A 6,038-nucleotide genomic window follows, 5' to 3' on the forward strand; every position below is an offset into this window, starting at 1 on the left:
GTACATATTCAACTATTGAATCTGAATTGTCATTAAAAAAAAAACTAATGAATCTGAATTTAGAGCTTTAATTAATAGTGGTAGGCAAAGTAGCTAAATTATTTCTAAACATATTATTGGAAACAGAGTTGCGACTATAACTAATGTCATATATTTATTGGTATTGTGATTACTGTTCCGTCCTTTTCAGAGAACACGTCCTCTTTGTATTAAAAGGAGGATCTCTTCATTATGACCAATTGACAATAAACCTAACGAATTAACCTTGCAAACAAACGAAGGTTTTCGTAATTTATGATGAAATGAGGTGCACCACACTAAAGTTTCTAGTTTTCAACTCAATCATGCACTTTAAAAAGCATAGCTTCACAGTTCAATCTGAGAAGAATAGTCTGCAACAAAAATCCAGTTGAGGCACTACTTCATCCAAAACATTCACAAGATTGATGCACTCAAGTCAACCCTAACCAACTCTTGCAATGCAGATCATCTGACAATAATCAAATGTTTTTCCATATAGTACATTCGAAAAAAGTGACCAACAGGGGAAATCTTGAATAAAATACATTCAAAGATGTTCTGGTGAAAGTTTTTCAAAGAAGCAGGGAAAACCACTTAAATTGAGCAATTATTAGGTCACGTTGATTATTCAGACCATATTTGAACCAAAAAAAGAGCCAAGCTTCTAACTTCCACTTCCATGCCGTATGCCCCTGTACAAAAAGAATGTTACAGTCAGTCACAGTCCAACATTTTTTTTCCAAAATTTCTCAATGTTGAGAAGAAATCAATGGAACATTTTGAATCACTTTAAAACCCAGAAAAGCGCTTCGAGTTTCTCAGTACAATCAATTTCCATTAAACAGATGAATAAAGGATTAGAAGGTGACAGAGCTGATAAGTGTTAGTCTTGAAGAGTCAATGAAGCAACTTATAGCTAAAAGGGAGAAATTTGGTGGCATCAGCAGAACTCTAATAATGATGTTGCTTGTGTAGAAACAAATCCCTACATTATTTGAAGTACTTTCTCGTATTAATCTCTTCCTTTCTAAATACAACTATTTTTTTTCAACTGCTAGGGATGTTTTGCAAACACTAAATACTATGACCTGATGGCTGATAGTGAATGGAAAAGTACCATAATATTTAGTGTTTGCTTGGTGCAGGACATTTAAAGTACTTCATACAATGTCTCCTACCAGAAGTCCACAAGCATGACTGAGTACAATTAGTAATACCCAAATTGTATTATACAATGCCCAGATAAGATTGCAAATACTACCAGAGCCATGTACAAGTAATACTAAACATGATTCGAGTAGTACTCACAATAATAAAAGCAGTACTTTGAGTTCTCTACTGTGACGTTATTATAGCACTATGATCTGGATTCAAATCCTACTTGAATGACTCAACATGTTTACATTATCATCTTTGTTGGCAGGCAAATCCATTCAATTTTTCCACTTCGATTTCTTACAACTTCCATCAAAATATAAACACACGGTACATTTTGCAAGCAACAAGTGGACTGTAGATCTAAGAAAACACAAATTTGTATTTCAGTGGTTGAAAAGTGCGAGATTTTCTTGAAGGAGCTTTGTAGAATGTGGTTCTTTTGGGGATTTAAGGTTTATGAGAGAGATGGGTAAATGATGTTGGGCGGCTTACCAGATGAGACGAAAAGATTGGTTTTCACTTAGTGTTACTAATAATATGGTCCAAAGTATTGGGTTTTAAAAATAAAATACAAAAAAAAAAAAAAAAACTCCCCTTCACATAAAACACAATTAAATACTTAAACTATCTTTAGCACATCATGGGGCCTCTATAGAAATTCAGCGCAACATACACAAAAATAAAATAATTGACATATTGAAAGGCACTAATTGCCAATTCATAAACACATAAAAGTTCATACAACTTACAGCAGAAATGAAACCAGTCTTAAAATCAGAAAAGAAAAATAAAAGCACTCCTTCCAGAGGAAAAGATACTGACCGAGCAATGCCTTATTTGGTGGACTTAGGACTGTCCTTGGAATAGGTGTAACTGGGAGGGGAATAGATGACGGCGGCGGCCATGGCTGCAGGGAAAACACCATATGTAGCCCATTTTGCCAGCTTCGTTGTCAGTGGCTGTCCTCTCATCAACATCCCTGTGAACATCCCCATTTCTTGGCTTTCCGAGTCTGCAACACTTTCTACCACACATAACATCCAGTGTAAGCATTTCAAAAAAAAATTATAAAACAACAACCACCATAAGCAAACCAAAAGGAAAAAACACAACATTTCCAAAACCAACAATCCCCGCTCTGTAGGTCTCTTCAGCAACATACAAACTAGAAATTCATTTAGAGTGGAATTTGGACGAGGTACTTGAAAGTTGAAAGTAGTAAGGGATTTCATATCAACTTAGCTAGTATCATGGTATCAACCATAGCATTTCTAAATTACTTGTTTAGGAACATCACAATCCATCTATCGGATTTAATATCTTTTTTTTTTTTTTTTTTGAATAGAAAAAGGAATTGATTTTTCTCAATCAAGCTTACATTGTCAAAGAAGGATTGAAGTCCAGTCCCTATATTACAGTCTACGCTTCGTTTCTTCCTGTTTTGTGCCGAAGACACTAAAGATTTAAACTACTAAAACAAGAAACAAGAAGTATCGATTCCATTCCCCTTTTCGAAAACATATATGAAGCCGGTGAAATGCTCAGTCTAGCAACCATTTTCAATGACATGGACAAGCTTCTCAATCAATCTAGATGGCCCAACCCATAACCTAATCCCTATTTGGGTATCAGATTCCAAGCAGATATAGAAAAATCAAAACCCAATACAATCAAACCCAGATGCAGTTTGAATGATCAAAATTGAAGTGCAGGTATTTAAATCAAATAGAACTGAATAAACAATATATCACAAGGAAGAGAAGAAGGAAAATTTGTTAAAACGATTAAGAAATAAGAGTAGAACAAGAATCAAAGAGAGTTGATGAGAACCAAAATCACAGAAATCGAAGCAAAGAACGTATGAGGAGAGGAAGAAATCACCTGATTTTGAAGCTCTCACGATTGCGAATGGGAAATGGAGTTTAAAGTCACAAGTCACTTACTCACTCCCTCATGTAGGGAAGTTATTGGGTTTGCGGCCCAACTAATAGCAAGTCCAGCGTAGGTGGTTTAGCCTGGGCACCGCGTCGATCTGGCCCAGAAATCTTCCAAAGCAATGACAAACCCATTTCCGATGGGAGAAATTCTTAGGTAGGGCAAAAGTACCACGCCCGACCAATCGTATCTCTCTATTTTTTAATTAAATTTCAAAACTACCCATGTTTAATTATAATGAAATACTCAAAACACCCCCATGTATAGGCAATGATTCGCTGGGAGTACGGCCATGTGGCACGCCTGCTCTACTCAAGAATCTGTCGATGGGAGAAATTGTAATGGAAATTTATCATTAAGATGGCACCAAGCTGAGTTGGCGTGGAAGAATTTGTCACGTCAACGAGTTAACGGAATAGTAAGTCTGAGACTTGATGGATTGGACTTGAGAGTGCATGGAGCATTTTGATGAAATTAGAAATCGAGAGATGAACTTATGAAACCCCAAAAGCAAAAAAATTTCATAAATTGTTTATGAAATTGGGCTTTAAAATTTATGAACTTTATTGGATTTGGACCATAGGAGAAAAAAATGCGAGATAAAAAATATGATAGTTAGGCCCATTAAATTGCTCACAATCGAACCAGGCCGAACTGATATTTTAGTCCAACTGAATATGTTGACCCACCTAAAACTTAATCGTTTGCGGTTTGACTTTTGACCTAACCAAATTGGTCATGGGTAATTTTAATTCAAAGAACCATAACTCTAGGGTTTTGCTTGCAATACGGCGGCGAACTATAACATTAGGGTATTGTATGCGTGCAACGCCTTGGGACAATGAGACCTATGAGAAGTCTTCTTTAAAGTGGATCATCAGAGTCAGTACTTCAAGCACGTTGTGCTCGGTCCTCAACTTTAGGGTTGAGTTGTTGTAAACATATGGAATTCGGGTAGAGTTCGGATTCTTAGTTACAGGGAGGTTTACTCTAATTAAGTGTTCATGCCCGGAACCCATAAAGATTGGGGCAAAAAGTCGATGAAGAAACACTTTTTGTACATGTAGATAACATCTTTATGGACATAAGTCACAAGCATAGAGGGTTCGGCCCCAATACAGCTTGCACAGATGATGAGTTGGGAAGGGACAATATGGGAAACCGATTTTTGGCAATTCACATTAACGAAGTACATGTTTGTGTATCACCAATTTATATTCATGTCAAATGGCAGCTAGTGAGCTCTAATATCATCCACATTTATTTTAAATTGCTCTATATGGCATTCACAAAGTGAAAGGATTTGTGTATGGAATTATCTCTGCTTACACGTACGTATAATAAACATAAAAAGTAAGTTAAGGTTTTCTTTGAATTAGATCAAGCATGTCACTTTAGAGTTTAGACCCTATGTTTTAGTACGTCATTTTCATTTTATTAATTATCTGCTATTCTTCTAGAATGTAATCATTATCTTTGAGTGCAGATTTTTCCCCCTTACAAAAAAGGAAAAAAGTGCAGATTTTAAAGACTTGTGAAAACCTCTAATTCCTTTAACCCTTTTTCGATTTGGCTTCACTCAACAGCTTCACCAAACACACCTTTAATAACTTTGAAAGAGCAGGAACTCATTCACTCACAGAAGCTTCTGCAATGGCCTTCATTCGATCAATTGGAGTAGTAGTCGGTACGTGTAGTTACTAATTAATAATACCAATTCAATAATATTACTTTTCCTTTCTCAAGATGTCTGTCTCTTCCGATGGAAGATCTGGAACCACAATATTCCAACTTCTCTAATGGTGAACATGAACTCTCCATTACTGCGCTTCAATTAGGGTTTGTAGTATGTGAAGACAACTCTTCCTTCAAGATTGATATGATTGAAATGCAACCTAGCTTTCTTTCTTGTTCTTGATTTTCTTCGCTCTCCTCATTTGGTTCCTTGACAATTAAGGGTTATTGAGTGGAAGAATCGTTTGCACCGTATTTCGATAATGCAATTTCGCTCGTCTCACATTTTTCGGTAATGTAATAAAGTTGCAGACTTGTTGGCAAACTATGGTATACTACTTCCACAGCCTTGGTTTGGTGGGATTTGACTCCCTTCATACTATCATTATGTAATAGTGACCGTTTAGGTCTTCCATAGTCGTATTCGCTAGTTTGTTTCTTGTTTGTTTGATATTTTTCACTAGAGAGGTTTTGGCTTAGTCCCCTTCTCCTTGTATCTCTTTTAACTTTCTTTAAATAAACTTTGAGGCGTTATGGTTCATCACTTCATTGCCTCTCTTATATCTGTTAAGCCAAAAAAAAAAATGCAACCTAGCTTGCCTTGCTCCTTCAATTTCGTGAAAGTATCAGAGAGACATGGCGGCGGTGGTGGTCATGATAGCAGCCATTGCTTTCCATTATCCGTCCTAAGGGAAAGCAATGAGTTTTGAGCTTTCTTCAGCTCAAGAAAACATGTCGTAGATTTAAGCATTCAGTTCATTACATAGTGCAAGCTTTCCTAGGATTTTCCTTTTGGAAATTTCACACCCTATGAGTGGAGCTGAGATCACAGCTTGTTACACGCATACTTTATAGTCAACTTTTTCTTTTCTTTTTTTTTGAATCCTAGTTCATCTCACTAACCAACTTCAAAAGACGCTAGTAATTCTGTTTGTGTATCACCATTTTATTTTAAATCGCTCTAAATGGCATTCCGATGAATTTGAGGTTAGATGAATTATTGACATAAATAATTGTAATAATTGACACAATGAATGCATTTCTTTTTCCTTGGTCGGTGATACGGGACGCTGCTACGGATTATTGGGATAGATCCATGTCTCTCTCATACAAAAATTACAACCAAATCTAATTATATGGGCCACATGTGGGATAATTAAAAAAAACGTGCTTTATTTTAATTCAAAGAA

At 36.1% G+C, this 6,038-nt stretch overlaps 1 long non-coding RNA gene across 1 annotated transcript; it reads right to left on the bottom strand.

Annotated features, from left to right (window-relative positions):
- Positions 1 to 457: 457 nt before the first annotated feature.
- LOC133709925 (uncharacterized) lies at positions 458 to 3,208 on the bottom strand. Its single transcript, XR_009846400.1, has 3 exons — positions 3,061 to 3,208; positions 2,002 to 2,203; positions 458 to 713 (listed from the first exon to the last, which is right to left on the bottom strand). It is a non-coding gene; the product is annotated as an uncharacterized LOC133709925 (long non-coding RNA).
- Positions 3,209 to 6,038: the final 2,830 nt, after the last annotated feature.

The sequence above is a fragment of the Rosa rugosa genome, chromosome 5, assembly GCF_958449725.1.
Source record: "Rosa rugosa chromosome 5, drRosRugo1.1, whole genome shotgun sequence".
NCBI classification, from domain to species: domain Eukaryota; kingdom Viridiplantae; phylum Streptophyta; class Magnoliopsida; order Rosales; family Rosaceae; genus Rosa; species Rosa rugosa.